We start from the raw sequence: 25,043 nt of genomic DNA on the forward strand, positions 1-25,043 counted from the left end.
AGATACTGAATGAATGAATGAATGAGAAGTGGCGATAACAAATGCAGAGAGACCTGGCCAGAGTTCCTTGGCTTTTGTCACAGCTATTCCTGGAACCTCTGCCATCTTATCTGCTCACCATAACTTAGTCGGCCTGTGTTTTCCAGCCTTCCTTTAGTCAGAGGTGGCCATGGAACGGATTTAATTTCAGTGTACTGATGAGTGCCACTTCCAGGCCTAGCCCTCAAAACTTCCATGCTTCATCCTCTGCGTTTTCCTTTCAACTGTCCAGCACTTCGGGGTCTATTTGCTAGCTTATTTCCACAGCTAACATTGCTCTATCTCAGGAGTGGGGAACATCCAGCCTGTGGACCATATAAGGCCTGCAAAATCATTTGGTCTGGTCTTGCCAAGGCATTAGGGGTGAGTAAATTAAATGTTTGACCAAATATAGCCAGCTAATTTTTAATGGCCTGAGAATCTATCTATCTAGTAAAAGCCTAAGCGACCATCACAACTGAATGGATGACCAGGCCGGCAGGGGGGTTAGTGAGGTGTGACCAAACGACTGAGCAGCAGGCTGCATGGGGCGATCAGGCTGGCGGGGGGGGGGGGGGGGGGCAGTAGGGGCAACCAGGCTGGTGGGGGGGGGGGCAGTTGGGGGAAATCAGGCTGGCAGGCAGAGGCAGTTAGGGGCAATCAGACCGGCAGGCAGGGGGGCAGTTAGGAGCGACCAGGCCAGCAGGGGGTTTAGTGGGGGCAACCAAACAACTGAGCAGCAGGATGCAAGGGAAGACCAGGCTGACAGGGGGTTTAGTGAGGGGTGACCAAACGACCGAGCAGCAGGCTGCGTGGGGTGAGCAGGCAGGCAGGGGGGGCAGTTGGGGGCAATCAGGCTGGCAGGCAGAGACAGTTAGGGGCAATCAGGCCGGCAGGCTGAGGGGCAGTTAGGGGTGACCAGGCCGGCAGGGGGGTCAGTTAAGGGCAATCAGGCAGGCAGGCAGGTGAGTAGTTAAGAGCCAGTGGTCCAGGATTGTGAGAGGTATGTCCAACTGCTGGTTTAGACCTGATCCCCAGGATAGGGCCTAAACCGGCAGTCGGACATCCCCTGAGGGGTCCTGGATTGGAGAGGGTACAGGCTGGGCTGAGGGGACCTCCCATGCACAAATTTCATGCACCAGACCTCTAGTATATATATAAAAGCCTAAGTGACCAAATGACCAACAATTGGTCGACCGGTAGCTATGTCATGCACTGACCACCAGGGGACAGACTCCCAATGCACAGGATCGGGCTCCCTCCTGTCTGGATTGGGCCTGAGGGGATCTGGCCAAAACTGGCTATCCGACATCCCCTGAGGGGTCCCAGATTGCGAGAGGGCACAGACCAGGCTGAGGGACCCCACTGGTGCACGAATCTGTGCATCGATCGGGCCTCTAGTGATATTATACATATCCAAGTGGCCCTTGGCAGAAAAAAGGTTCCCCACCCCTGCACAGGATCCAATCGGACTTTCTCAGTTCAAACCAGATTCTGAGTGTGGTGAATGTTACATACAGGGGAGAACTACATCCTGAGAAGCCTCCTTGTTGTCTCTGGCCTCCTCTTTCTTAGAAAAAGGTCACTCGTAATATGAGGCAGCTGGGCACAATTTTGAAGCAATGGATTGAGGATCAGAAGGTTCAGTTCTATTCCTGGGTCTGCCCCCCACTGGCTTTGGGTTTCCAGCCAAGGAAAATGACAGCATGGATGCTGAAACAACCCACCCAAGGGGAAAACACATAAAAGCAAAAACAACCTCCCCATCAGAAACGCAGGGGATGGCGATTTCTGCTGCAGGAGACAATAATGCTCTTTTACCTCGTCTCTTCCAGGCTTCACTAGTCTTAACGCATGATGCCTCCCAATCCTGCACAGGCTGCTTACTGATTCCAGGCCCGGCCAGCCAAGAGGAGCTTTCTGACCTTTCTTTGAGGCAGGCGACTGCAGATGCACCAATCACAATGCCTCTGTCCTTGTCAGTGTCAGCTTGCTAAGCCACGGGATGAATATTGACTTTACTTAGTTAAAAGACAAACAAATAAAAAATGCCAGAAGGAGCAGCACTGTTGCTGAAACCCACCAATCAATGTTTCCTAGCTGCACACTTTCCTGGCCTGGAGAATAATCTATTTTTACAGAGTCTGTCCCCAACATATCCAATCTGTGAACAGACTTCGTGAGTGTCCGTTCCCACCCAGAGGAGGGACAGCTACTTCTTATCTTCTTCTACCAGACTTTCCCGAGTTTGCTTCTGTGGAGAGGAATTACAGCAATTGTTTCCCAGGACCAGAGTTCTCCAAGAGTCAGAGATCCCTAATTCCCCAGGCTGGGGATTAACACTTCCCCACCCTCCTCATCAGGGTCTACCACCAAACTTGACTCCTTTTGTGTCCAGAGGACTGGATGCCTGTTATCTGACCTCAGCCCTAAGGGAATTGCCACCCCTGACATGTCTGAGTCTAGTGAGCCACAAATCACAGGGAGAACGTCTTCTAAAGGGGTGTAGGCTGGCGGGGTTCACCCCCAGGATTCTGTTCACTGCATATAAGGTGGGGCCCACGCTTCTGCAGTTTTATGGGCACCCAGGGGAATGTGATGCTGGTGGATTCGAGACCACACATTGAAGAACATTCCCTCCTCTTGGCTATGAGTCATCTTTTGAAAACACAAATAGGTTCATACTATACCCTTTAAAAAATGCTCTGATGGTTTCCCATTACCATCAGGATCTCCTTAGATGGCCAATCGGAGCTCATTAGGAACTGGCCCTTACTTCAGGCTCAGTTCTCACCACCTGCCCCCTTGCCTTCTTCATTTCAGTCATTCTGAGTGGGATCTGCTGTACTTTCACTGCTTCGTGAGTGTTGCTCTTGCCTGGAACCCTCCAGCCCTCTCCCACATCTTTACCAGGCTAACCTGGCTAGACCTCCCTTCCCCCTGGGAAGTATTGCTGCTCTTTCCTGACTAAGGAAGTGTCATCTCTGTGTGTTTCCAGCCCTCTGCCTGCCCCCCTGCCCAGAGCATTATCACTGTGTACTGTGTTCACCTTCACTTGTCTGTGTCCCCCATGTGGGCCAGGCCTTCTCATGGCAGGGATCCTGTACTGATCTTCAGGTCCCCAGGGAGTTCAGTTAGGGGGCAGGAGACAGTGGTGGGCAGTGGCGAGCCTGAAGGGCAACTACCCTGGGCCTCAGTCTATTAGGGCCACCAAACAACACTGGAAAAACTTGGAAACTTTCTGTTCCCATCAACATAGACAGGAGTCTCCAGGTGAAGACCCATCACTATTGAGTGTTTTTGCAGCAGCATCTTGCTGTTGCAGTCAGAGTGTTGGAAAACGGAACAGGAAGTGACCTAGTGCTGTTTATAGGAGCACTGGAATGTTTCAAGACTATTATGACCCAGGGCCTCTTAATTTGGAGGCCCCATTTAAATATACCAACATATGAAAATGCCCCACATCCCACATGGAACCTGCTATATCTCACTCTATGATTTAAGTAGAATTGTACTTAGGATAAAAAACAACAACAAAGAAACCCCAAGGTCGAAGGAACCCAGAGAAGAGCTGTCTGCCATTTTGACCTGCCCCCACCAGGACTGTTGGCGGTGAAAGAACATGGCTCTGTGGCAGAGTCTCTGTTACAGAGATTGAGCCTTCACAGTAACTAATATGGTGGGATCACGCCTTCTAGACTACTTTGTCAGGGTGAAGAACCTGACTCAGCAATGAGTCTCTCACTTTATTGCCCCAAACATTTCCTGCCAGGAAAGCTCTGTGAGAAAAGCAAGCAGGTAGAGCTTAGCTTGACCATTCCGTGCACACACCCAGCAATCCACACAATTAACCCAGAAAGCACGTCCCCTCTTTCTTCTCCCCCGAGGAAACAAGTAAACAAAGCAAATAAAAAAGAAAATAAGCAATAGCAAGAGAAAGGAGCAGTTCCTCCCTTTGAGAATTTAGAATGTGGGTGCCCATCCTCAATTAATATTTGGGAAACAGGAAATTCTCTGGAGGAAAATGTGAAAAAGGGAGGCACCTGCTTTTGAGCTCTCTGAATAATGAGTGGGGGAAGCCAGTATCTGTCTCTTGCAGGCTGTTGCTACCTTCTTGCGAACACCACAAGTGCATTTGCTTCCAATAGCTCCTAGCCTCCCAGGAAACCACAGGCCTTGTCATTGGCACAGTTTCCCAAGTGCCTGCAAAGAAGACATCGTGATCCCATTCTCTAAATGGGAAAATGGAGGCTCAGAGGTTGAGTGATTTATTTAAAGTGCAGTATAAGCAAGCAAAGAAGCCAGCAGGAGATAAGAGCTCATCTAACTCCCCAGTCAATTTTCAGTTCCCAAGATAACGCAGAACCTAAATAAACCTACATCAACACCATATGGTATCAGCAAAGCAGGGGATGTTGGGCACTCGTATTAAAATGGGCTATAAAGGAAAGATAGTTTGTCCGTGTAAATAGTCAGGAAGCGAGCTGTCCTTTGGATAATTCTCATTATTTTTAGTTCAGTATCCCAGGATGACACGGACTGGACAAGTTGACTAATACCTATCCAGTCCTCATTATTTAATACAACTTATAACAAATCACAATTGTTGTGAATGATTGATAGGTAACAAATTAAACATGCTTAGAATTCTGGCTTATGAAATATTCTTCTTGGCTAGAAATCTTGAAGTCCCTTGAAAGGGCTGGCCTCAAGTTTTGAAATGAATATACATTTCGTGTTTTTGGGGGATAAATGGTTTCAGGAATTTTCTTCAATGCCGGTAGGAAATGTAGATTTAGTAAAACCATGTGCAAACCTCTGAACCCATAACAGCCACCAACTAATCCAGTGCAGGGCCCCCCGGACACAGCGATGCATCCCACTAGGCTGCCATAAGGGTAAATCCGATTTGTCTATAGGATTCGACTTCACAGTTAGAGTCCCTGCTTTGGGTGCATAATATCCTACGGATCCAGGCAGATTTAGTGTCCCCAAACAGATGGGCCCTCCCTTTATGGGCCACTCTTAAGTTTTCTAAGAAAACCGCAGCTGTGCTAACGTCCCTTTGTGTAAAGGAGTGTTTAAGTAGAACCACTTCCCTTTACCTGATGTGTATTCAGAGCTTTGAGCCAGGGACAACTGGGATATGCCAACATCTGCAGAGAAGGAACATTCCCTTCGTTGTGCACTTTAGGAGTGACTGTGACAGCAGAAAAAGCTTCTCTGGGTATCAGTGAGAGCCTCAGTTATAAGCAACAAACCCACTTTAGCTAGTGGAAGCAGGTAAGAGGATTTAGTAAAAAATTTGTGGTGGCCCACACTAGCCAGTTTGGCTCAGTGGATAAAGCATCAGCCCGTGGACTGAAGGGTCCCAGGTTCGATTCTGCTCAAGGGCATATGCCTGGGGTTGCAGGCTCAATCCCCAGTAGGGGGCATGCAGGAGGCAGCCAATCAATGTTTTTCTCTCATCATTGATGTTTCTATCCCTCTGTCCTTCTCCCTTCCTCTCTGAAATCAATAAAAATATATATAAAAAAATTTGTGGTGGCCCAAGGAGTTTCTAGGAGGCCACAGGATCAAGCTGGGCTGGTTTGTATATACAAGCAGTGCCCAGGCTGCAATGCCAGGTTGTCCCAGAATTTCAACTGTTTGCTCCACAACATTTTTCTGTTTGGGTTTTTTATGTACGGCACTTTTTGTTAAGTTTCTGACACTTGTAATGGAAGGAGTCTTACCTGCAGCACCTAAGCAAGCTTCCCCATGAAGGTCACTTCTGCAGTGACCTTTGGGTGAGTCGTTGGGCCTCTTGGAGTCAAGGAAGGTGGAGGGCCTTCGAGGCCACTTAATCCAATCCCTTCCACTTGGCATTTCCAGTTCTTCCAACAAGCTATTAGAAAGCAAGCATGAAGGACATCATTCTCACCCACAGGTTGGACAACTCAGTTTATGTTCCACATGGAAAGTCCATGTGCTCCTTTATGGAAGTAATAAAATGAAGGCCGGATGTTCACACCCAGGTGCAATGACTGTTTTGAAAAAAGGCTCTCTAAGTCCTTGGAAATTCAATCACAGAATAAGAACATACTATAAGAATTAGTGCAGTTTCCAAAAAGAAAACCATACTCCTATTTGCCAGTAAGGTGGGGTGACTACAGTTCCTTGAGCATTTCAGAAAAAGGTTGTATACCAAACCCAAAGTTCACTTTGTATCTTGTCAAACCATGATCTTGGTGCGTGGGGCTATTTCTGGTGTGGGAACAGGGAAGTATCTCCAGGGAGAGCCAAGGAATACAATACAGTTGAATGAAAGGGGCCCAACCAAAAAGAGTATATGCTGAGTGATTCCATTTATACCAAGTTCTTGAAAATGCACACTAACCTAGAGGGACAGGAAACAGATAGATCTGTGGTTGGTGGTAACATGGGAGAGGGAGAGAGACAATGGGACACAAGGAAACTTTTGAAAGTAATAGAAATATTTGGTATCTTGATTTCATGAATATTTATATATATTCAAACAAATCAAATTGTATACTTTAAATATGGTAAGGCTTATTGTATACTAGAGGCCTGATGCATGGATTCATGCACCGGTGGGGTTCCTCAGCCTGGCCTGTGCCCTCTCAAAATCTGGGATCCCTTGGGGGATGTCGGAGAGCCAATTTCAGCCCGATCCCTGCAGGCCAGGCCAAGGGACCCCACCCGTGCATGAATCCGTGCACTGGGCCTCTAGTATGCATATAAGATCTTTAGTTAATCTCTTCCTGCCCTCCCTCTCCCCCTTCCCTCTGAGATTCATCATTCTGTTCCATGTTTCCATGCCTGTGCATTGAGCGTTTGCCTCCTGGTGGTCAGTGTGCATCATAGCTATCGGTTGAATGATCGAACGGTCAAACGGTCACTTAGGCTTTTATAAATCTAGACAAAATCTACCTCCAGAAAGTAGTAAAAAAAAGAAAAAGTGTATAGCACCAAACCAAGTAAATGAAGCCTGAAACGAAGAACAAATTGAGCTGTGAGGTATATAGGAGTTCACCATCCTGAGTGAACCCCTTGTACCTAGAGAAACTGATCACAAAGCCAGAAAATACTCCCAAGGACAAGATATCTCAAAAGGCCCATCTGCCCCCAGTTTCTCCTCCACCTGTGCACAGTGGTACCTGGAATTCTCTCCAGTATTGTCACTCCTGCAGAGCCCCTGGAGACAGGGGCATTTATACTGAGTGCAGACATCATGTCACCTCATTAGCTAATGCCTTACTTTATTTACACCAGTGGCTTCCAACCTTTCCCCCCAGGAACCCGAAGTTACACACCAGGGAGATTCTGTGACTCTGAGGTTCAAAAGTAGCTCGTATTTTTCCAGCTGATGAGTCTTGCACATCAGGATAATTACCGGAATCCCAGATAGCTCTTAAACCTTGAGCTGCACCTCTTCTTTGCCCAGTCCTTCTATTCCCAGTGCCCTTACTGTCCCCTCACCAACTCAGACAGAAACAAAGGTGGGCCAGCATGACTGTGACCACTGCTTTGGACCCTGGCATCATGTTGCTTATGATCATGAAGATGAATTTTGCTCCCAGTTGTATCATGCCCATCCACACCCCTCCCCCCCTCAAAAAAAATTCATACCCCTTAATTTACTTTGTTTCTTTTGGCTATAAGACTAAGAAGTCACTCAAACGGTTCTTTATGATCTTCTGTTTAAATCCTTAGAAATATTACCTTCCATGCTGACCTGGGGTTGCAAACCAGTAAGGTGGCTAATGTTGCAGAGCGATTGTTTGGTGTGATTTACCTGTGTGGGTCCACAGACATTTCGCTGAGAATTTGGCCTGTGGAAATAATGGATAGAATGATAAATTTAGAATGTAGGGAGGACATGAGGACAAAATCAGGAGCAAGAGGGGGTGCCAGTTCTAGTGGGGTGCTACAGATGGGAGCACAGGGCATTGGAGGCCATTTGGGGACACTGCCCACATCCCAGGGCAGCCGGGCTCCCTCACTCCCCCCTCTTCTCTATCTCAGTGGCTCTGAAATGTGGCATTCAGCTCTGGACACCCTTTTCTGGGCAGCATATCCTCCTAGGAGCTTAGAATCCACACTTGTCTTGTTTCCACACAGGGGAAGCTATTCAGATTTAAGTTAAGCTTTTACCTTAATGATTTGCTAATCTGGGCATCTTGAAGGGGACATTGTGGAGTCTTGCCGTTGCTCTTGGTATCTGTACCCTCGCACAGTCACACACACAAGCCTCATTTGTGAAGATGTCTTTGAAATGTATTCACTGAAGATAATTACAGAGGTCTAACACTTCTGCTCCTCAATTAATGCTATAAAATTAATGGTCCTTCATTTTTACATCCTATGCAAATGATGGTGTCATCCCCAACTGTAAGCCTCTCTACTCACATGCTGACTGTGATTAGTGTCCCTTTAAGCTGAATTAGAGCGTGTGACCTTCTGGGGTATGGCAGCAGTGAAACCTTCAAGTGCTGTTTCCAACGTTTTATTATGATATGTTCTTAAAAAGCAGAATTTCAGAGTTGACACCGAGACACGTTTCAGTGACGGATCTTTTGGGGTTGTGGCCCGAGGAGAGAGCAGACAGGAACTGGAGGACAGCTCATAAATCTCCCGTTTTCAGCCTGAGACTTACCAGACTCCACAATAAGCACATTTCCAAACAAAGGACAGGGAGATACCTCTCAGATAATGAGGCAGGTATAAAGGAAAGGCATTGGTCTTCAAATATTGTGCCCATTAGAAGAGCCTTTTGCAAACAGACCCAGGGAAATGCTTGGTCAGAGAGCAGATGTGTTTTCGTGACAAGTTCTAAGAACTTACATAAATGGTAGGCTCGGTGGCTCAGAAAGGGAAAAACTAAGACATTATGATTCTTTTATTTTGAAAGCTGGACTACAAGGAACTCATGACTCGGTGGCATCTGACGAGGACAGTGACATCTTGCAGGAATCACAGAGTGCATGTACTTATCCCACGAGGTGTATTTTTGCACTGTGGGCAGCTTGGATGAATTGAAAATATCACACAGCTCGAGTGCCCTCATACTCAGAGTCAATATCCTCGCTCTTGGTTGGAGAGTTTTCGTCAAATAATGGGATACCATCTGGTATTTGAGTTCAGGGGGAGTGTGCAAGTTGACGAAGATTGGTAGCTAAGGAAAGTGACAGAAGGGACATGAAAGAAGGAAAATATGAAGAACCTGGCTATCCCTTTTTAAGTGTGTGTGGGGGAAGGTGCTGTAAGCAGAGTCAAGAACCCCTGGTGGAGGGGGTCCCAGGTTCATGAATTCTGCCATCTCTGGCACCAGGATCGCTGGGATTGATGGACATCCTCCTGAAGCCAAGTTCGAAGAGAATGTGCCATTTATCCTCTGTGATCTGCTGAATTGGGTGAGACACAAATATTTAGGTAATTTGTTCTCTGTGGCAAGCGAGAACTCCTTGGCTGTGGGAATACTGACTGTGAGTTGAAAAAATTTGGAAGTCTGGAAGAGGCAGGCTTAAACAGTCTGCCTGCAGCCATAGGCTCGCCTGCTGGGTGATGAAAACTGCTGAGCGTTTGCACCGGGGAGTGGTGCATTTCAATGAAATAAAAAAAGACTTCTCATGTGGGTGGCATCACTTTGCTGCTGTTTTCTGAACAGCTGTGGCCACACCAGGCAAGCAGTGTTCCTGGGGTACTGCTCTGTGAGAGGAAGGAGTCCAGGGAGACACCCCCAGCACACTGTTATGAATGTGCAGGAAAAACCTGGGAGCTGGACTAAAAACAGAAGCTGACTTATGCACTTATAATGAAGCAGAGAAAATTCTATTCACCAGAATTCCTCTTAAAGACAGCCCTGAATATATTTGGTTGAAGAAATACTTTAGTGAGCCACTTGGGGTCCAGGGTAAGACCCAAGAGTATATTCAAGCTAGAAAAGTTATTATTAATCTGCTCTGCATGAGATAAGGAGAGGAATTTGTCATAATCATAAGAGGGAGAGTAGAGAAAAGAAAAGAAAGTGAGGGGAAGTGGGTGGGTGGGAGAGAGACAGAGACCAGCAAGAGATAAAAGGTTAGAGGAGAAGCCCTCTCCATGGTCCTGGCCCCCCGCTCCCAATTCTTAAACGAAGTGACGCTGCTCACAAAATGCTGGGTGTGAGTGGAGGTGTGTGAAGGCCCCTGAAGGAGCTGTTTGGGGTCTGGTTTAGGTGGGTGAAATGGAGGCAGCATCATGGTTGTGAGCATCAGAGGGGAGGAGCCGATAAGCATGTTACCCCCTGGACGATCCAGGAGTCACAGCACAAACTTTGGATTTTAATGGTGGTTCAATTGTTTTGAATCAAGTTTAACTTATTTTCCCAAAGGTGGGGCAGTTGGCAGTGTAGGCAGCTAAAATCCAGGTTATATATGGTTAACCATAAAGCAACTGAAGTATCTAAAAGTGACTGTTACCGGTATACTTGTATGAGGTGTTATCTAAAATATTATAGAACCTAATGTATTTGGAGATAAAGGCCTTTAAAGAGGAATTGAGGTCATATAGGTGGACCCTCATCCATGTGAGCTACTTGGAAACAGGGCTTTCAAGGGGGTGATTCAGGAAACCCGAGGTCATTAGAGTGGGGCCCTAAGCCTGGTGTGCTTGTAAGAGGGGAGACACCAGGGGTAGGTGTGCACAAAGGAAAGACCATGTGAAGAGGCAGCAAGAGGGTGGCCATCTGCAAGCCAACGAGCCAGACCTCAGAGGCAACCAGCCCTGCTGATACCTTAATCTTGGACTTCCAGCCTCCAGAACTGTGAGAGAATAAATTTCTGTTGTTTAAGCCACCTAGTCTGTGGCATTGTGTTATGGCAGCCCTAGCAAACTTATATAACCTAAGACAGAAGAGGAAAAAACAATCCTGATTAGCCTGCTGGAATGAATCTGGGCTATTCTTCCTTCTCCCTACAAGTCTCTTACTCCACTTTTTGAATTTTTTTTGAATTTTCTTATTGTTTTTTTTTTTGAATTTGTCTTTATTGTTGAAAGTATTACAGATGTTCCTTTTGTTTGTGTTTCATTTTTCCCATTGACCCCCTCTACCCTGTACCAGCCCCTCCCAGGCCTTCACCACTCTATTGTCTGTGTCTATGCGTTATACATATTTGCATAGAAGTTCCCCAGTTAATCACTCCACACCCTTTAAAATCCTGCCCTCTGTCTCCCCTTTCTTCCATTGTTCCTGCAGCAGTCTCCTTCACAATGCTAAAATTCTGGTCCTGGTGATCTTATATCTGCCACAAAATGGGGAGAAACAGTCCCTAACTCATGGAGATTGGGAGTCCTCTGAGGCCACACTAGTTTTTCTATCTGTCCACTTCATGACCTGTCATTGCCCTTGTAAATACAAATAATGAACCCCAGGGGAGAGATAGATTTTTTTAATATTAAAAACTAGACTTATTGAGGAATATAAAAGAGTAGTAGCCTGTAATTCTACTTTTCATCTCTCCTGAAAGAAAAGCATTGTCCCACTACTTAAAGCATTTATTATATCTCAAAGGAAAGCTCTTGCTTCTGGTTCAGAGACTCAGTGTGGCATTTATAATTATATTCTGGAGACAACATTGTTATAAATTTGGGTTTCTGTGCTAAAAGTGATTTTTAAAAATATATATAATTACCTATTAATTCTCCTGAAATGGTGTGATTTGCCCTCTTCTTGCTTCTCTCTCTCTCTCTCTCTCTCTCTCTCTCTCTCTCTCTCTCTCTGCCATGCCTCATCTGAAACAACCCCCCTCTTTTTAAAGAGAAACTGAAATAACACATGGGTGCCTGGGCCTTGGGAGAGCTCAACTCTGCGACACATGGTGATGTCTGCGGGAACACTAAACTGAAGTCATAACAATGGGTAATTTTTTAATATAATGGAAAATGATCATTAGCTTTTCTCGACAGGAAGGAAATGAATTTTCCTCATTATACACATTCTGAGAAAAGTAGGTATGAGAAAATTTCAAAGGATATTCTACCCAACAAGACATCAAGTACTATCATGACAATAGTCTTATAGAGTCTAGTGTCAGCAAACAGAACAAAAAGAGCTTCTGATGAAAAGAATGTGGTTCAACATCTCGGAAATCTATGTAAATGAACTGGAGATTTGAGAGGGTGATTAATCTCACACAGAGTCAAGTACCTTCCTCAGGGGTCTTTCTCAGATCTCAGGTAAACCATTATCTTTATCACCTTCCTTTACCCCACCCATGCAAAGTGAACATCTATTAAACCTCCATAAACTCATTTCAATTTAAAATGGTGCCTAGTAATATTAGAAGTGTGCTTTTATTAAATATTCTAGATAAGTCATAAGAACTTCAAAATGTTTCTGTAAAATATCTGGGACTGTGGTAAAAGTTGTTTTTCGGAAGTCATTCACCACAAACATTTTCTTTGCTACAATTCTCGCTTTTGTCCTCTTCCCTTATGCCACCACCCCTCAACGATTCTTGCCTTGCCCCACTTCTTGTCATTGCTGTTTCTTTTCCATCTTTCTGCATCCATTGTCCTCAGCTGCCCAAATACAAACAACTGTCTAGAACAGATACAAACCCTAGGATTCTCCTCCCAACATTTACATCCAAGTCAAACAAAAAAGGAACAGAGACCAGAGTCATGAATTTAGAGATTAAACATCAGTTAAGGAAATAAATAGGAAGCAGACCAATTTTTAACCCATCAAGACAAAATAACCAATTGAGTCAATTTTTAAAAAAAACATATATATTTTTATTGGTTTCAGAGAGAAAGGGAGAGGAAGAGAGAGATAAAAACATCAATGATGAGAGAGAATCATTGATCGGCTGCCTCTTGCACACCCCATACTGGGGATCAAGCCCACAACCCAGGCATGTGCCTTGACCCGGAATCAAACCTTGACCTCCTGGTTAATAGGTCAATGCTCAACCACTGAGCCATGCTGGACAGATTTGATCTTTTTTGTTTGTTTGTTTATTCGCTTCAGTCTTACAGGGGATCATGGACAGCCACTGTGCTCTGAGGGTCTCTCCTAGCATCTCACACTGCTTGCTTTTTGGTCTGTGGGTGGTGAATGCAGGAACGGAAACAGGGCACTTGGACCCCTTCCTCACATCATAAAGCAGCTTGTTGTTACACAGATTCGGATCCACTCACCACCCACACAGAGTCCAGGAGTTGGCTCCTACTGCCCAGATGTGCGCACCTTCCCCACAATGCTAGCGTCTGACACAGGTTCCAACACACGATGGCCCCTGCAGACAGGACTGTCTGCAACTTGCATTATTAAGAAAAGCCTTTTCTCGCCTCTCCAGGTTGTCATCACAGATCAATTTTTGTCCTCCCCTCCACTCCCCTCCTTGTCATCCTGCTGCCCAGTGGAGCCCTGGGAAGGGAATTTCTGCTGGAAACTTGGGCAAACCTGCCATGGCCCTGCCCTTCCACTGCCCAACTCCCTCCCTCCCTGGGGCAGAAAGGACTAGAATTCCTGCCCACCTACCACCTGGGCTGATGATGGCGCTGCTGGGCTCCCCTCAGGTCCCGGGGTTCCCATAACCTGGTAACAAAGCTCTTCTGTGGGCAACCTTTGAGGAGCATAGGGCTTTTGTGATCAACAGAGCAAAAACAGCGTGTGTTTTTTCCTGAACATTTTAAAGTATGTTTTTTATTGATTTTTAGATATAGAGAAGGTAGAAGGATGGAGAGATAGAAATATTGATGAGAGAGAAACATGGATCAGCTGACTCCTACAAACCCCCTATTGGGGATCGAGCCCACAACCCAGGCATGTGCCCTGACCAGGAATTGAACTATGACCTCCTGGTTCATGGGTCGACATTCAACTACTGAGCCACACAGGCAGGGCAAAAAAAAACTCCATACAGCATGTTTTTAAATCACAATCTTGCAAATGGCAAAATAAACAACAGAATAAAACAAAAAATCCTCTGGGTTTAAAAAAATAAAAATCTGACTTTAGTTTTGAATTTTAGGATTCTGTACCAAGTGATAACTCATTAAATATATTTAATTTGCTCTGTTCCTCACCTTCTCTCTATCCCTATATTCCCTCCACCAGAGTCTTAAACCTTACAGTTAAAGGTGAAATTGGGATGGCGTTGGAGGAGACTGAGAAAGAACAGAGAAGCCAATGAAAATGAAGATGTCTTCCTAGGCTTTCTTCTTCACTTCAGTTGACACTTCTCTTGCACAAAAGAAACAGGTCTTCATTTGACCCTTTCTTTACTAACAGGGCAAACATGAGACACCGGGACTTATTTTTTTATTTTTATTTAAAACCTTGGTTTTATTTTGCTCTTGTTTGTTTGATTTTGTTTTTATTAGTATACTAAATACAGAGAGACACCAGAAATGGAAAATGCCAAAAAGAAGACTGGGGCATGACTGTAAAGGCCAGGACCCCAAATAACTTACTTCAAGGCAGAGAACACATCCTTAAAATAAAGGACCGTTTCCCATACCCACTGTAGGTGTTCAGCAGTTAGGAAAAGAGGGACAAACCCAATGTGCAGGCTGCTGTTCATTCACTCCTCACTTCCGTTCACTTTGCCTCCTGGCAGGCATCCACACGGCCATATGCTTTGGGGAAGTGGGAACGCGGGATGTCGCAGTTATGGGGAATTGAGTCTTATTGCTTCCTGAGATTCTGGGTGCCAGAATTGTTCTGAAAAAAGCCCCACAATAAAACCATGTCCCAATAGGTGTGGGGTGGGAGTCTTAGAACCCGATGGGACTGAGAGAGCTCCTGCTCTAAATGCTTATTATACAGGTGGGGAAAGGAAGGCCCAGCCAGGCAAAGCAACTGTCCAAGGTCACACAGGTGGTGAGTGCTTCACTAGAGCATTGGCATTAGAAGCTGGGACTCCTGATTCTCTCATCGTTTAGGCCAGTGGTTGGCAAACTCATTAGTCAACAGAGCCAAATATCAACAGTACAAGGATTGAAATTTCTTTTGAGAGCCAAATTTTTTAAACTTAAACTATATAGGCGGGTACATTGTTGTTAACTTAATTAGGGTACTCCTAAGGCTTAGGAAGAGCCACACTCAAGGGGCCAAAGAGCCGCATGTGGCTCGCGAGCCACAGTTTGCCAACCATGGCTTTAGGCCAACTCACCACTCATGAGCCTCGGGCTTTAGGCCTCATCCTGTGGCTTTAAGGTGATGCCAGAGGGGCTGATACTGATGCTTCCCATATTTTTAACCATTAAGGTATAAAGAATCTTGTATGCTCTCTTATACTAAGCAGTTAATATCAAAAACACAAAGGAAGAAAAACCATCAAGAAAAAAAAATGTGGGCTTTAGAGTCAAAATAAATTTCAGCTCTGTACAGGCAACAGGTTGCTTTCCTAATCTGTAAACTGGGAATATCATCATCAACATTATTATCATCATCATCGTCATCCATTTCTTACAGGGTTCTTGGGACGATGAAAAATGCCTGAAAAGCATCAAGCAGAGAGACTAGCACATAGTAAATACCTAATAATCGCTATTTTGGCAGGAAAAAAATGTCCTCTAGAATCCCACTGTAAGCCCTCAGCCTGAGAAGTTGGGCGGAGGGACAGAGGCCCGAAGCATCCGTGGCACAGGAAGGAGTCGTCACATTGCAGTCCCTTCAGCTGCTGTCACAGCCCGAACAATTAAAATACTCAGACCCAGGGCTCTTGTGTACGGACATATGTATCAGAACCATTTTGTAATGAGATGATTTCCCGAGGAAATCTGTCTCTGAAGTGGCATCTGAAGGAGGAAAATGCTTTTATAACATTAGAATGATATTTAGATCCTGGCAAAGTGAAAAGAGAGCGATAGGCTTGGAATGAGAAAATAAGAAGAAAAAATGTTTTGGGAAGAACTGATCTTGAAGTCAGAAGAGTGAGCTTTGAGGCCTGGCTTTTGCCTTCACTGCTGTGTGTGTGACTTTGGGAAAGTCACTTAACTCCTCTGAGTCTGTCTCCTCAACTGTCAAGTGAAAAATAGAAGTATATGCCTTATAGAGAAAATATATAAAATATTCTTTTAAAGAAATAAAATGTATATACTCGTTTACATTTTAATTATGTATCAAAGATGTTATATAAACAGTTCAGAATTGGTCAGGTTTCAGAATTGACTTTTTAAAAAATTTTCCCACTGAGTGAAACAGGAATGAAAAAGAAATGCGTCCTCTGGTTCTGAGGTTTGATGTTAACTTGGTTTTCTCTAACCTGACCCTGGCTGCGAGTGCGTGTGGCTTCACCCATCCTCTGTCTGAACCACCTGATTCACAGTTGCCTCATAGGTGAGATTCAGCCCGAGAGGCGGGCAGTGGGCTAGAAGTGTAGGGAAGGGCAGGTCAAGGGGCAACCCCTGGAGCTTCAAGGGGGGCTGCAGTCTGTTTGTTCCCACTGACCCCTGCCCTAAGCCACAGTAAGGACACAGCAGCCCCCCAGGAATAGAGAAGGGAGGTTACATGGGAGGAAAGACCATTTTCTGAACATACAGCAGCTCCTTTTGAACACAAAGAGCAGGTGATCTTTGCTTTGAATTATGCTTCCCATCCTGGAATGTGCCCCTTGCCCTGGGTAAAGGTAGGCAGCCTTGCTGTTCCTGTCTGGAGAGGTGAGCCCAGCTGTGTGCATAGATGCAGGCACACATATGCACAAGCACGTGTACACACACACACAAACACACAACACGGCCCCCCGGTCCCACAGTCTGCCTCACTTTGCTGTGTGTGCATCCCAGAGCCTTACTCCCGAAGCGCAGAGGAGATGTGAGCTCTGCTTCCACAAGCAGCATCTTTTAAGAGTGAGTTTCATTTTGGAGCTGGTCTCACGAAGAGGGTCAACTTGCCAACATCGTAACAGACTTACTTCTTCATTAGAATTATTGGAAGCTGCACCCTTGGTGATTCAATCACACAGAGACTTAAAGGCAGGGGGAAAGGCAGGTAATTAAAATACATAAAGCAGAAGGGGCAATTGCTAGTGTACATCATGATCAATAAACCAACCATTTAAAAAGGCAAGCTCCCCTCGCACACTGAGGCTAGCACACAGAGGCAAGAAATTCCTCAGGCAAGTGCCACAAAGACCTGCCGGGCTGCCTGCCACCTCCTCGCAGAAGGAGTTTGGGCATTTTCAGCAAATCACTGCAATTGTTCTCAGTGGCTGTGTGGGCACTTTGGGCAAGTGGTCCTCCTAAAGACATGATTCTCAACCCAGCCTTTTCCAAACACATAAAAACATGGTGTTCACAAGCCTGATAGATTTCCAAGAAAATGTGCAGATTGCTATTTCAGAAAATAAAGACTTTGGGAAAAGTTTATCACTGTGGTAATTAATAGCTGCCAAAGATTAATGGTACATCACGAATGTGGCTCAGGCCACCACCATTCAGGATTGCTGACACCGCACCACGAAAGAATATTCCAATGTAAGCAAGACAGAGGGTAGTTACACGGGGGCCACCTGGAAGCTGTCCAACTAGTAAAAATAAAGCTTATTCATTAGGAACATGTACTTCAGCTCCTGGAAACAAATTTTTTTCCATGTCTAAATGCTGCGCAGTGCCTAACATCTCCACTGCTGCCCCAGAAGTTCCCATGGTCTGATGCCCTTACCTTTTTTTTTGAGTTCACTCTCTCTCCCAGGAAAGGCTCTGGAGTTGGCGTGGGGTGCCTAGCTGTCAGCCATGCTCGCACTGTAAGCTCCCCAGATACCAACCAGAGAATCAAGTGGAAACCCCTCAGGACCCTGGAAGAGGAGCCGATAGCAGCATAAAGATGGATTTTCTACAATTTAAATGAGGCCCATTTCTCAGCCAGCTCACACTCATGAATCCTGCAAGTTTGTTCTTTCTGATTTTCAGACGCCTGAACCTGTGACTAAAAGAAAATGGGTCAAATCCCTTCCTAACAAATCTCCGGGGATGTTCTAATTCTTCGGTAGCCTTCACATTGCTTGCATTGGGTACTTGCCTAAAGGAAGGAGGGCTTGGAAAACATCTGGTTCCACAGATTTTTGGAGGCAATTTGATGCAATTTCTTGGTAATAGGATTTGATCTGTCCTAAATCTGAATGTCTGTGTTATGTCAATGGAGTTAATGAAGTTTTGCTTGTTGTTGAGATATAGGCAGTGTCATCCCTCATCCCGTCTTCTGTGGACTCCGGGTGGGAGTGATCAGGCAGACTGGAAATAATAGCATATTTTACAAAGAGGCATGACTTTGTCAGGCAGTTCAAATATGATCTCATTAATATCTTACCTTGGGGAAAGCTGAAGGGAGAGGAGATGAGTTGTTCTTAAAAAGCAAAAAAAACAAAAAAACCCACATGTGAAAGCAGATAGGAAATAGGGCCAGCCTCACCCATGCTGCCTGTGGTCGTTAGTTTCCAAAGATGGCTCCTCAGTGAATCGGGCCTCCCATCATTCATGCTTCATGGACTTCTGCTTCCTTGAATCTGGCAGGTCCTGTTACTAGCTTTTGACCAATGAAATATGGCAGAAGTGACCCCATGTGACTTCTGAAGCTTGTTCATAAGAAGATTGGGTCTCTTGGAACACTCACTCTTGAGACATTCCCCCTCGGAATCCAGCTGCTACGTGAAGGCACACAGGTGCTCCGGTAGACAGCTGAGTCCCCAGCCAGCATCAACTGCAAACCTTGTGAATGAGCTGTCTTGCACTTTCAGCCCAACTGAGTCTTCAGACTCAGCTGCCATCTGACTGCAACAGGATGAGGTGGTCTAAGTGAATACTGCCCAACGGAACCTGTTAACTTACAGAACTGCCAGATAAAGAAATACATTATTTTAAGCCACGAAGCGTTGGGGTGGTTGATTACATAGCCATAGCTAACCAGAACACTGCTCTTAGTGTTGCAAAAGACGCTGCTTGGTGAAAACTCAGTCTGGTCCTCTTGGAACAGCTGTTGAAGACAAGCTTTTGCTGGTGCCTTATGGAGAGGTCCTCTGTGTGTTCCTCTTAGCCCTGGATTTCCCTCCTCACCTGCTTCAGAAAAGGCAAATGTCCTGTTCATGGGAAGGGAGCATGTGGTGGTGGGGGTCAGGGTGGGGGTGGACAGTGCAAGTAAGGGGGAAGTAGGAGGCAACTTGCCAGATAAATTTCTAGTGGGCCAGGGCTGCAAATTCAGATGCCCACAAGGGTTAGGCAGGCCGGATGATAGAACAGATAGGGTACAAGACAATAGGAAGTGGTGGAGACTGGGTTGAACTAGCCAGCACATGCCTGTGTACAGAGGGCAGAGGCTGTAGTCCAAGGAGCCGCAGCCAGGTCGTCTAGTTTTTGAAGTGAAGCTAGAAACCCATTTCTTTAATGTAAATTTTTTTTTTAATTTTTAATTTTGGCAATGAATTTTAAATAATTTTAAACACTGTGTGTAGTAAATACAATATGCCCATGACTCCAAGGACTACAAGTTTGCTGTCTCTACCATAGGTAGCAGGATGAGGCTTAGGCCAGCCTCATAGCAGCTCATGCCCTCCCCAGGAGAATCATCATGCTCTTCACCTGGGCTCTCTGTTATAATGTATGAAATGCTTAATGTTTTCACCTCCACATCTGGTTTGAACTTCTCAACCAGGGGGAAAGTAGGCAGGCCAGGCATCTTATTTTCTTTTTCAGAAAGCAGGCCCAGGGAGGTTGTTTTTGTGTGTGTGTTTGTTTGTTTAATCCTCACCTGAGGGTATTTTTTCCATTGCTTTTTCAGACAGAGTGCAAGGAGAGAGGAGAGGGAGAGAGAGAGAAATATCGACGTGAGAGGAGCACATCGACTGGTTGCCTCACACACACACCCCAACCAGGAACAGGGATCGAACCTGCAACCCAGGTACATGCCCTTGACTGGGAATTGAACGTGAGCCCTTTGGTGTGAGGGCCAAAGCTCTAACCACTGAGAAACACTGGTTAGGGCCCAGGGAGGTTTTGTGCCTTGCCTAAGTCAACACTGCTCTGGTGGAGTCTGGCCTCCTGCTGCTCAGCCCACAGCTCACCCCACTTCTGCTCTCTCTCTGGACAGAGGAGAAGGGGCATAGTTAAGCCCTGAAAATGTATTGAACCCAGAATGGTAAAATCATTTCTGGGCAGCTGAGAGGTGGAGAGAAGAATTGAACAAGTTGAGAAGCTGCTTTGGAGACCCTCTGAAGTTCCCCGAGTCTTACGTTTTATAGTCTACTGACAGCCTGGACTATCCCCAGAAAAATGAGATGAATGTTGGTGTCACCAAGCTTGGCTGAGGCCTGGGCCCTGGAAGATGTCCCCCCTTGAGTCTGAATAGCTATGACTTAGGTTCAAAGTTCTCCAAGGAACCTGGAGAGAAAAGGGGAAGCGGCATCTGAATCTATTCTTCCCTCAGGCAAAGAAGGTGACTCCATCTGGTTCCTTATGGCTCCCATCCCACCCCTCCCCAGGGCAAAACAGGCTGGAGGAGGCCTCTGTCTGTTATAGCCAACATGTCTGGGTGGAAAACAAAATGCCCAAGACAACCCAGAAGATTGTAGTTCCCTAATGGGACAAGGAGGCCACCTAAGAGCCAGATTCTGAGCTCATAGTTTCCAAAATCTTGGGAAGGACTGATCTCCTGGTCACTGCTGTTCCCCCAAAACAATGCTTCCTGCCCTAACTGGTTTGGTTCAGTGGATAGAGCATTGGCCTGCAGACTGAAAGGCCCCAGGTTCGATTCCGGTCAAGGGCATGTATCTTGGTTGCAAGCACATCCCCAGTAGGGGGTGTGCAGGAGGCAGCTGATCAATGTTTCTCTCTCATTGATGTTTCTAACTCTGTCCCTCTCCCTTCCTCTCTGTAAAAAAATCAATAAAATATATTTTTAAAAAACCCAAAAAAACAACAACAATGCTTCCTTCGGGACAGCCCTTGTCGCAGTGTTCATAGGCCCTGTGGGCACAATGAGGGGGTGGGGGTGGGAGGACAGGGAGAGAGAGAATAGCATAGAAAAAATAAAATCTAAAAACAGATTTCAAATTCTCACACCGTATTCTCCCATTTTCAACCAGTATTTCTCTCCCTGAGAATGGAAGGAGCATGTGCCCTCCCTGCCTCTCACCCTTACCCCCCACCCTACTGCCCAAGCTTCTCCTTCATCTTATTCCCTCACCAGGGAAGTGACTTGGATGTAATACAAATTTTAAAAATATGGGGAAACTTTTCTGAAAGGCTAAGGTCATCCAGTAGGATGAGAGCTTGCCACATCTCACCACCACACAGCACAGACCCCATGGAGGCCACAAAACCAGGGCCTGGTCAGGCGCTACTTTCTCATTTTCCCCTTGGCCTCCAGAATCAAAGCAGATGAAGAAGGAAGAGTTGGACACCTGTCCAGCCTGGCTATTGAACATGTCCAGCTCCCAGCAGCACTTTCAGGAAGGGAACATCACATTTATGATGGACAGCATGATGCTCCCCTCCATCCTTTTATCTCATCTTTAGTCTGTGAGTCACACGTTGCTGGTTCACTCGGAAGAGGCTATGCAGATTTCAGGACTGGAGAGATTATAAGTGGCCAAGCAGATGTATGAACCCAGGTTGGCCTGCACCCCAGGCTGCCCTCTTTCCCCGAATTCAGGCCATCTAGATAGATTTATACCAGCCCCACTCTTCCTAGGGCAGTGCCACTGGGCATGGCGTGTAAGCTGTGAACTGCCTGACTCTGGGCAGTGCCCATACCAGGCTGTGCTCACGGCACAAACTGGAGTCCTCTGGGGCCACGTGCACTCCCGAGGTGCAGGCCTGCCTCCCACTGCAGCAAAAACAAATTTTGGTTAAGTAATACATTTTCTGTTGGAGATGGGCTGAGGTAATCAGCTTCCCCAACTTTGGGCTTCTAAGCACTATCACAATGTTTTTATTAGGTTTAGCAGACATTTCCATTGTCGACTTGTTCACTGCTCTGCACCCAGGAGCTTAGGGCAGTCAATTTAGAATCTGCCTCAGACCCAGGAGGAGCTAAGCCTTGCCTTCTGGGATTTGAACTTGCAGTGTGAGAGACTGCTCGGCTGAACTAGGGAATAAGGAGTCATTCCCTCCAGCAAAAGAACAAACAAACAAAGAAGAAGAAAAAAACTAGGTCTAGATAGGCCTCCTTTAGCTCCCTCCAGGGCATCTCCCCAACCCCCAAACCTGGCAGAGGAGCCCAGGGTCTCCAGGAGGGAGGGAGGGATCCGGTTGCCAGTGTCTGACACACCCTGCAGCTAGCCTAGGGAAGGAGAGCTGCTAGCCGCCCAGAAGTCCCAGAGGGAACCTCCTAATCAGAAGAGAAGGGTCCTGGCATCAGATGCAGGGAAGGGGGGGCAGTGGGAATGTGTGAGGAAGGTATCATTTCTGAAAAGAGACTATGATGTGCCAGGCAGGGTTTTTAATATTCAGGTTGAAAAGGGTCTTAGATGTGACTTGGCATCATTGGCAATAATCTACTTTAATTCAATTTGCTGTAAAAAGATGCCAGTTTTGCTTTTTACATAACACATGAGAAAATACCACACTTGCCTTGCTAAACACCTTGGCTACACTCCTGTGGCCAGAACACACCAGAGAACCTCAGGGTCAGGCTGGATCCGCTGTGACTCTCCTTAACCACATGGCACAGGTCACCACACTGTTCTGTTTCCCTTGGAAGATGCTCCTGCAGTTCCACTGCCTCATGGGGAAAAATGTTATCCAAACCACGGTCATAAATTGTCCCTTGCTTCATTTCACTTCCTCCTGATGCCTGTCAAGCCACCAAGATAAAGAGAGCTTCTGCAACATAGCTAGACAGTTATCATGAACTGAGCCGGGCTACCCATGGCAGTCCTCCTAACCTCCTAACCTTTCCTGCGCTCCTGTTTCTACGTCCCCAACATTAATCCACACATACCACATGTTGCCCCAAATAACTGACAAATGTGCCTTCGCAGCATAGCCATTGGGACCAGATAAACAACCGGAACTTTAGCTACCCCACTCCTTTATCTCGTGCAGAGTAAGAGAAAACTGCACACCTAGGAGCAATATGTGCAAGGCAGGTCTCCTGGCAATCTGTGGCCAATTACAAGTGTACATTGCTTTGCACAGTGGATGTGCTCCTGAAAAGGTTATATGCAAATCGAATTTTTGTAAATTGAATTATATTTAACATGCACCAAGGGAACTGGCTATTTTAGGGACACCAAAGTTGAATTCATTCTGTGGCGCAGAGAACACTTTGTAAAGCAAATTATCACCCTCCAATCCATATATTCTTTGATAAGGTCAGGTTTCATTATTTTGGACCTTTTTTAACTAGAGCATACCTACATTGTTAAAAGGGTAATAATAAGATATTCAGAGTCTTTGCCAAATTCTGGAAGGGAAGGAGAGAGTGAAAACCAACCCTAGATCTCCTCCTGAAGGGAAGGATGGACTGGGAAAAGGGAGACTTTCCAGCACCAGTTTGCCAGGATGCCCAGGGTGCTATGGATTCTTTTGGTCTGAGCCCAACTAACACCCTTCAGCCAGGGCTCTCTGTGCCCCTGTTACATTAGTTCTTTCTGGAACTGCAGGCTCCTAGTAAGTTCTTAAAGTGACAACCTGCCTAACCAGGACCTTGTTAAACCTGAGGCCCCCTCATCACAGGGCCTGGGGCCTATCAGCTTTTTAAGGGCCTAGCAGGTCTGAGAACTGAAAGAAAATAAAGAAAAATTGCAAATCAAAATTAATGAATGTTTAATTAAAGATCTACAAAATGTAACATTGTGTCAACTTCATTAATTGTTAAGTTTGGTATTCATGAAAATTTGATGACCTAAGAATTAGAAAAGAAGAAACAAACTCAGAAACTGTAATGGTCCACTTAAAACAATCCAAGGGAATCTACAGACAAACTGTAGTGGCCAAAAGAGGCTGGGTTATGCTATGGTAACAATTAATCCCGAAACATCAGTGACTTAACACAACAGCAGTTTATTTCCTTCTCATCAGTTGAAGTTCTGAGTGATTCAGCCAGGTCCTGCCTTCCCTCAACACTAGGTATCCCCATCTGTCTCAGCAGGAGAAGAGGGCGATGAAAACACCATGCTTTTCACTGCCTCAGCCTGGAAGTGGTCCACATCACTTTCACTCCTATTTCATTGGCCACAACTGGTCACATGTCCCCTAATTGCAGGGTACCAGGGAAGTGTAGTTTTTTTGTTTTTTGTTTTCCTATGCTAAGGGATACCTAGCAATGTCTGCCATGTAAAAGATCCTATATAATAAAAGGCTAATATGCAAATCAACCAGATGCAGAATGACCAGTCGCTATGATGTGAACTGACCCCTAGGGGGCAGACACTCAATGCAGGAGCTGCCCCCTGGTGGTCAATGCGCTCCCACAGGGGGAGCACCGCTCAGCCAGAAGCCGGGCTCATGGCTGGTGAGCACAGCAGCGGTCGCGGGAGCCTCTCCTGCCTCTGCAGCACCATTAAGGATGTCCGACTGACGGCTTAAGAAAGGCTATGGGTGGCAGGTGGGGCAGTGGTATTCACACAGGAATAGAAAAGTAGACTAATGTTGCAAAAGAAAATTAGACTCTTGCCCAACCGGTGTGGCTCAGTCATTGAGCATTGACCTATGAACCAGGAGGTCATGGTTTAATTCCCATCAGGGCACATGTCCAGGCTGTGGGCTTGATCCCTAGTGTGGGGCGTGCGGGAGGCAGCCGATGAATGATTTCTTCTCATCATTGATGTTTCTCTCTCTCTCTCTCTCTTTCTCTCTCCTTCCTCTCTGAAATCAATAAAAATATTTTTAAAAAAGAAAAATAGACTCCGTTTAGAAATAAAACTGGTATTTGACAAAGGTGCCATTATGAATCAGCGCAAAGAGAGGTCAACTGGGCATTGAGATAACTGAATATGGAAAAAAGTGATCAGAGTGCAAATGATTATAAATATTACATTCTAAATCAAGTAATTCTAAAACAAAGTTATAAAAAATTCTTCCAGTTTTTTAATAGT

This window comes from Myotis yumanensis, unplaced genomic scaffold (genome assembly GCF_028538775.1).
Source record: "Myotis yumanensis isolate MYYU_CA2020_CCGP unplaced genomic scaffold, mMyoYum1.0.hap1 SCAF_4, whole genome shotgun sequence".
NCBI lineage: Eukaryota > Metazoa > Chordata > Mammalia > Chiroptera > Vespertilionidae > Myotis > Myotis yumanensis.